The 7,857-nt window shown below is 36.2% G+C and overlaps 1 long non-coding RNA gene across 1 annotated transcript; it reads left to right on the top strand.

Annotated features, from left to right (window-relative positions):
• The first annotated feature begins 7 nt into the window (after positions 1-7).
• Positions 8-5,000, top strand: LOC124890086. Its single transcript, XR_007048943.1, has 2 exons — positions 8-4,547; positions 4,647-5,000. It is a non-coding gene; the product is annotated as an uncharacterized LOC124890086 (long non-coding RNA).
• The last annotated feature ends 2,857 nt before the right edge of the window (positions 5,001-7,857 follow it).

Here is a 7,857-nt window from a genome sequence, read left to right as displayed (position 1 = left end):
TAATTATTAAAGTAGTAAGTGCAATAACATAAGAACAAACACATGACGTGATAAACCCATAAACCGAATATAAAACCAAACTACACAATCTTGTTTGTAGCCTCAGCACAAGAATAAGGATTTCTTAGCCACTCATTATCTTACATGAAAATCATAAGACAACAATTAAACAGTAAATTTAAGAGAGTTTAAAGTTACAAAACAAGAACCCTTGTTCTAGCCTACTTGAGGTGGTGTTTTCTCCCAAGCCTTGTGTTGTGTTGTGAATTCGTGTGGTTTTGTTCCCCAACGCAAACCAAGTAGAAAACCAAGTGTTAGCCTCCTTGAATGTATTTTTCTCCCAAGCTTGTGTTGTTTGTGTTGTGTGTTGTGATTTTGTGTTGTGGACTGCCACAAAGTTTTCTCTTCCTCTTTGCTGTGTGTTTAGGTGTTTATATTGCCCCCGAGTCGTGATAACCAAGTCCCAAAAGGATTAGGTCAAGCTTGTTTCCCACTCAAACTAGGACTAGGAACCACTTTTTCCCCAAAGGATCAGGGGTTGCGCATCGCGGAGGCCGAAGCTGTCTGTGGGGGGCGCGTGGCATGGCTACTTTTGATGCCAATCCAGTGGCCAACCTGAAAAGGTGGTGCGTGGCCTAGCTGAATGCAGGGTGGAAGCGCGCGGCGCGGAAAAAGCTGCAAAACAACAGGATTTCGCCCGGTTTTCACTCTATGCTTCCCGTCAAGAGTGCTTCTTGTTTCCCCACCCACTGTGGTTAATGTGCAGCTTCATTTATCACCTAAAGCAGCTCCAGTGGTCTCCAACAACAGCTCATAACATACATTAAGCCATATAATACAATAAAGCTCATCAAAAGCATACTAGAACAAGCATAGCTTAGGCCGGCTTGACTAGTTATCTTGTCTAATCCTTATTTGATCATTTTGGCTCTTGTTTTGGGTCAATTACACCTAAAACCACAGGAACATGAGGCTTAGCACCTGTTTATACAATTATCACTAAATACACACATAAACACACTAAGTTATCCTCAAAACTAAGCTAAACACGTGTAGATAATGGCACTTAGGTGTATAAATACGCCTAAGATCACTTTGCACCAAGATGAGAAGGATATAAGAGAAGGAATTGTCCAGTACTATTTTGACAGAGGCTGTAAACTAGCACGCAGGTGAAGTGCCACTTGTAGATTGATTTCTCAAGTCAATCTGGATGATAGGAGACGTCTGCAAAAACCATTTAGATTGGACGAAGAGTGGAAGAGGTGGATGCAATAAAGAGTTATGTTGGGAGATGAGACACTGGGATCAGATGTTTCTAGGACGGTACTTTTCCACCATTGTTGGGAAGTACTGAGAATACTTTCTACTTGTTTATAGTAAACAAAAGAAGACCCGAACATGGGACAGAGGGGACTATGGCCTATTGTTTAATAGGAAGCATGTACTACGGTTAGTCATGGTACTATCGGTGAGATTAAAATCTGTTGTTGGCTAATTAATGTTCACGTTTAAAAATGTTTAATTAAAGTGAATTATTGGATAGTTAATAACCACATTTTAGAATGTGTGATTATAGTCAGTTGTTGGCTAGTCAGTTTACACATTTTAGAATGTTTTTGTTGAAAGGAAGATCCTCGTTAATTCCTGATAGCTAATGAGTGAGTATTGAACCGAACTTGGTATGTAAGCCCAATGTTACTAAGGGCTTACCAAATGTAGATTAAGATTTTCTGATGTATTTACTTGACAATTTGGATTTGGGGAATGATGAAGTAATTGGATTCAATGCCGTATTACCATAATGAGGTTCTCAGTAATTTATAGACCCATAGTCCCTTATATGGTGGTACTACAGGTATTAGGTAGGACTCCGTTATTCTTGCTGTCATTCGCTTTGGTGTGGAATCTTATGTAGATTAGTGGATGAAATTGGAGCAAGTGGATTTGCAAGGGTTTTAGAGTGTGTGAGATTGGCTCAAGTCCTTGATGTTATGACTCACGAGTGTTTACCATCTCAAATATTTGGATTGTGGTTTTAAATGAGATCATCTTCAGTAATTAGTCCGAGAAGAGCCATTCAAGACCTGAATGAGAAGAGATGCGTGAATTATGCAAAAGCTTTATTGTTCCACGAGAATGGAGATGAAGAGCGTAGAAAAAAGTCGAGTACGTAGTATCAGGGGTGACATGAAAGCAGCATTGAAAGTGCCTGCTATGGGTGCAAAATCCAATCACATCAAGAAAGTAAAATGAACTGTTATGAGTTAGCTTCGCATGTCCAAAGAGATTGAAAAGATTTAAATGACTTGTTATCATGCTGTAGATTGGCAGTACTGTTTCCTCTACTTGACATTCATATAGGGGAGTTAGCAACTATAACAAGTTTGAGGGTATGTAGTATGAGGGGTGAGATGAAGGCAGAATTGAAAGTGTCTGCTATGCCTTCTAGGAAGAATTAGAAAGATATTAACAGGAGGATATTTCAAGGCCACGTTTTTTGTCTAATTTATATTGCGTCTTATCGAGGATATGGCCTTAGATAGGAGGTTGTAGAGGACACGGATTAGGGTAGAAGGTTTGTAGATAGTAGGGCGTTGTCTTGCCTATCATTCCATATTGGTAGTCTTAGTATTTCTCCTGTAGTTTCTTGTCCTTTGATTTTTATACTATCTACTATCTCTTATACTTTTATTGTTGCTCTACTTTGTTGCAGTTATTGTTTTTTTTCCAGAATGCTTTGTCATGATTTCTATTGTATTTTGCCATGATTTCTTCACTTCAGTTATTTCTCTTTTGATCTTCTTTGATTTGCTTTTTCTTGAGCTAGGGGTCTATCAGAAATATCCTCTTTTTCTTGAGCTAGTGGTCTATCGGAAATAGCCTCTATACCTCCCAAAGTTGGGTAAGGTCTGTGTAGACTCTACTCTTCCGGACCCCCCTCGTGGGATTTCACTGATCCCGCTTGTGGGATTACACTGGGCATGTTCTTTTGGTTGGAAATTCAGATTTCAGTTATTGTTAATTGCAAAAATATTTAGGTTGCTCTGCACCTGTAATGTCAAGGTCTTTTCAATTGCCTGTGCATTCTTGAATTTGTGATCTATACTCTAATGTTTATTTATCTTTGAGAGCGGTGATGTGACTGAAGCATTGGGGGTGAAAAAGGAGAGGTATATAGTGAGAAAAGAAAAGAAATCAAGGAGAAATATAGCTTGATAAAGTTGTCAAAAAAATCTCAAAAGCAGCATCCACCTATCTCCATCAAGTGAGAATGACTAGGGAACCTCTTTAATGCAGATGTCATGATGAGACTTTGATGGAAATAAGTTCCTTGCCCCTTACTCTTTATCAAAAATAAAAAATTAAAAATGGTTCATTGCCCTTTGCTCATCTTTGGTTTCTTCTTACGACCTGTAACCTACTCATCTACCGGAAAGATCCCCAGGTGTTAGTTTCAAACTTGTATGATCCTCACAAAAATGAGTTGATCATTTTATTTTTTGGGTTAAGTCGTATTTACTGGGGAAGGCACCAAGAAGGTGCAGAATAGTTATACCTCCTATTACAAATGAAAGGAGTTGAGAAAACTTTGGCAAAGCTTCTACTTCACGTAAACTCGAGCATGTTGCACAAAAAAGCCAAAAAATAAATAAAATACAAACATTTCTATCTGATTCTATGTATTGGTCCACTTCTCCTCTTTTCACATTAGGTGCCGCATCCTTGTCAACACAACGTGGGTGTGGGATTTGTACTGAATACGGAAATTCTAGACAATAACAATGATTTCTGAATCAAAACAAAAGTTAGGGTAAATTCATAATTTTGCATATATTTTTAACCATTTAAAGATATTTACACTAAAAGTCCGCAACTAGAAGGTGCTTTAAAGATATTTACAAGTTAACATCACTGTCTGGATGGTACTTTTCAACAGACAAGCAAATTCTGTTCAATTGGTGATTGATGAAACTTCTTTTCCCTGTTTGGTATGGTGTTAAACTTCGCTGTCCCTTTCCACTTTATGCGATAGCATGCTCCAAAGCAAGTAGTCTTCCCTGGTAGTAACCTTGTAAATTTGCAGATTAGCTTTTTTCCGCAAAGCGTACCAATCCTACCCTCCTTTCCACTGTCTTTAGCTAATGAACTCTCATTCTCTGTGCTTAAACCTACTCAAAAAGAGAAAGGAAGCAAGGGTGTGAATGGAAACGGTAGGATTTGTTGTCAATCTTTTATCCTATGAAATGGCAGCATTAAACAATTGCATGAATTTCAGATTTTAGAAACCTTGGTTGTTTCTAGTATCACAAGTGGAATTTAGGACTGACTTGATCTATGGTTTCGCTATCCTCTTAAATTTGAACCACTTTATGCATGTATGATAGATAAGGTAAACCTGTGGATATATCTTTATAATAATATTATACAAGTTTCATTAATATGCGAGGGATGTACTTTGTTACTTCATCACCAGGCTGTCTACCAGAGAAATGGCAATCTATTCTTCCGTACGACTGTTCAGAAAGCAACAGCATCAGAACAAAGTAAAATATTCTCTTTATGCCTGGATTCAAGCAGTTTTTGTACTAATCACTCTTCAGTATGTTATCTTCATCTTCTGTTATCTGTTTTATTTTGGACAGAACAAGTGGACATGGTCAAATCTAAGCTACAAATATTAAGCTCCTCATGAGGTCATCAAGATTCCTTCAGTTTGAGAGGCGGCGAAGAGGTAAAACCAACTCTTTGCCGTGGAGCGTGTAAATCTATCTTTGCTGTTAATGCTATGCAATCTGGGAGCTTTACATACCTGTTGGAGTTGGAATTATCGGTGTGTTTTGACTTCAAAATTTTTTGGAAGATGTTTTGAAATGAAGATTACATAATGAAAGGTGTTACAATCTGGCATTTCAATTGGCAACATGAGATTACGAACTTGTGTAAAATTTAACCGTCAGATTTTCTAGTTTATACAAAAAGAGTGGCCACTTACCTCATTTTATTTGGATGTGTTACCGTATTGGCATGGGCCTACGTGTTGAGTCCCACATCGGTTGTGGGAGTGATGCTCGGTCTCCTTATATTGTCTTAGGCCTTAGCAATGTTTCCTACATTAGTTTTTGGGTCCAAGGTTTGTTTCTTTTTGTGCTTCAGAGCTAGACTCATTTCAATTATTGTTTATCTGATCTTGGGATCCATTTATATTGTTCAGTCGTACGCAGAGGATTCAAGTAATATTCTGGGCAAAGAAGAGTTTTATATGAGTTATCGTATGGCTGTAGACGTCTTAGAATCTACCCGATTAAGACATGACCAAGTTGCGAATAGACCTAAGGGCTAATTAGTGAGTACAATAAAGTTGGGAGTAAAGTTTTGAGGATTTACAGAAGCGTAAGTTAAGTTGAAAACGACAATACAAACGAATTTTCTTAACGAGTTGAAGGTCCACCTTTGAACGAGTATTTCTCTGAATTTATAAAGAATTAGGTGTTGAACTATCCACCAAATTAAGGTCCTACGAATCTTGTTTCCATCCAAACAAACCGCTAATCAATACGACTTCGATACAAACCATGGTAAATCGTAAAATCGAGTGAAGAAGTTGGGAGTCTCGGTGAATTACATGTTTCACGGTGGAGTCGAACTTGTTATCACTCCTATCGGGTCGAACTTACATGTTAAGCTGTGTGTCTTGGTTCTGTCAGTTTGAGACATTCATATTCCTCTATTATGTGATGTTTAGTTTCTCTAGTTCAGATGATTATGTCAACAATCTTAACAAGTTTATAATTCCTTGTACAATGAGCTAAGTGAATCAGTTCGACGCGCTGAAGAGCTAAGATGAGATATCCTCTTAAGATGTCAACTCTTCCTTTAATACGAAGCATTGGTATAGTAGATGTCAGTATTTCTCTAGTTTGAGACATTCGTGTCCCAGTGTAAGGTATTAGTTCCTCTATTTTGAGATTACTATGCCAATTAGGGGTGGACATGGTATGGTATATACCGAATTATCATACCGAATTGAAATTTTCGATACCGTGGTTTTTGGTATTATGTTATTTGGTTTGGTATATGGTATACATTTTAAACTTTTTTGGTATATGGTGTGGTATACGGTATTTACAAATGACATACCGAAATATCGAATACCATACCGAAGTATATATAATTACATAAGTAACCTTTTTATATATATACACACAAAAAAAATACCTAGTATTAGTATAAAAATATTTAGATTTTGAAACTTTCGCTACTCTATCTTGAGTGAAATGTCTTTTTGGTGTAATTGACTAATAAAAGGAATAGTTGGTACTTCTTTTTCAATATTTCTACATGCGTAATGCATTTTTATGATATAATTAAGACATGCTTTTGAAAAGTCGAAGTAATAATACTCTAGTTTATGAGTATATATTGTCAAAGTTAAATAAACTATGGTTAGTGATTACCATACCACAAAATACCGAAACCAAATATCAAAATACCGAACCATACCGAATTAATATGGTACGGTAATGGTATAATGTTTTTAAAAATCGAATACCGAAATTATCGTATCGAAGTTTCAAATACCGTACCATACCATGCACACCCGTAATGCCAATCTGCTAAATGAATCAGTTTCTAGTGTAATGAACATAATGAACCAGTCCACAGTATAACAAGTACAATGAAGTACTACCTCATTTATAGCACATTTTTCTTTTTAGACAGTTACAAAAAGAATGAATATTTTTATATTTTAGTAATATTTTAACTTTAAAATATCAATTTCATTCTTAATGAGATGATTTGTGGGCACACACACATTTTTGATTGATTTTAGATTATAAATTTCAAAAGTCTTTCTATATTTCTTAAATTTTGTATCTGATCAAACTGTATTATATAAATGAGGCGGAAAGAATAGTTTCTAATGTACATAGCATAATAATCTAGGTTAATGGGTTTCCGAAGGTAAGTTCAATATCAACATGAAACATAGAGCGGTACTCGTTAAGCACAAATCAGAGAGAGAAAAAAAGCCCTTAAGTCGCATGACTTAATGAGACATTGTATTGCTCCCTTCTCTTTATTAATAAGAAAAATAAAGGAAAAGAAATAGCAGGATTGGGCGAAAGATTTATTGGATAGACTGAGAGGGTGCGTTGCTGTTTCGGTATCATTCCCGAGATGACCTTATTATGGATAACTTTTAATCCTACTAGCGAAAGATTTATTGGATAGACTGAGAGGGCACGCTGTTTTCTTGATATCATTCTCGAGATAATCTTATTACGGACAACTTATAATTCTATTTGACCCGAGATTGCCCATAACCGTTAACCCCATTTTACCCAATACAATTGCTACAAGAGCATATACAACTATCAACTAACTAACCATCTCACCACTAGTCACTTGATACCAACTATAACAACCTAACAACCTTTCTCTAATCCATTGTAAGTAGTAAATGAAATACAGAAAATACATCAAATCACCCCTCAACTTGTCGTCAAAACTTACTTTAGACTCTAAACTAATTGGACAATTATATACCTCCTTAGCATCTTTTAAGTGAATTAATTTCAACCCCTACGACTGACATGACAAAAAGAAAAAAAGAAAAATGCGTGAATTTTTTTTATTTTAAAAAGGGCCCACTTTATATATATATATATATAATTTCATTTAAAAAAATAAGAACCCAACTTTCATTTTCTTCTTCGTAACACTCCCCTTTCCCACCCTCACCCCTAACACCTCATTTCTTCTTTGAAAATCTTATCTACCCTTAGTTCGTAGTTAATATAAATTATTTGGTCTCTGACTTTTCTTAATCTATTATCTACTTCTTGTAGTTCT

This window comes from Capsicum annuum, unplaced genomic scaffold (genome assembly GCF_002878395.1).
Source record: "Capsicum annuum cultivar UCD-10X-F1 unplaced genomic scaffold, UCD10Xv1.1 ctg1183, whole genome shotgun sequence".
Taxonomy (NCBI): Eukaryota; Viridiplantae; Streptophyta; class Magnoliopsida; order Solanales; family Solanaceae; genus Capsicum; species Capsicum annuum.
Note: the sequence above shows the minus strand (reverse complement) of the source record. Positions and strands in the feature narration are given on the sequence as shown.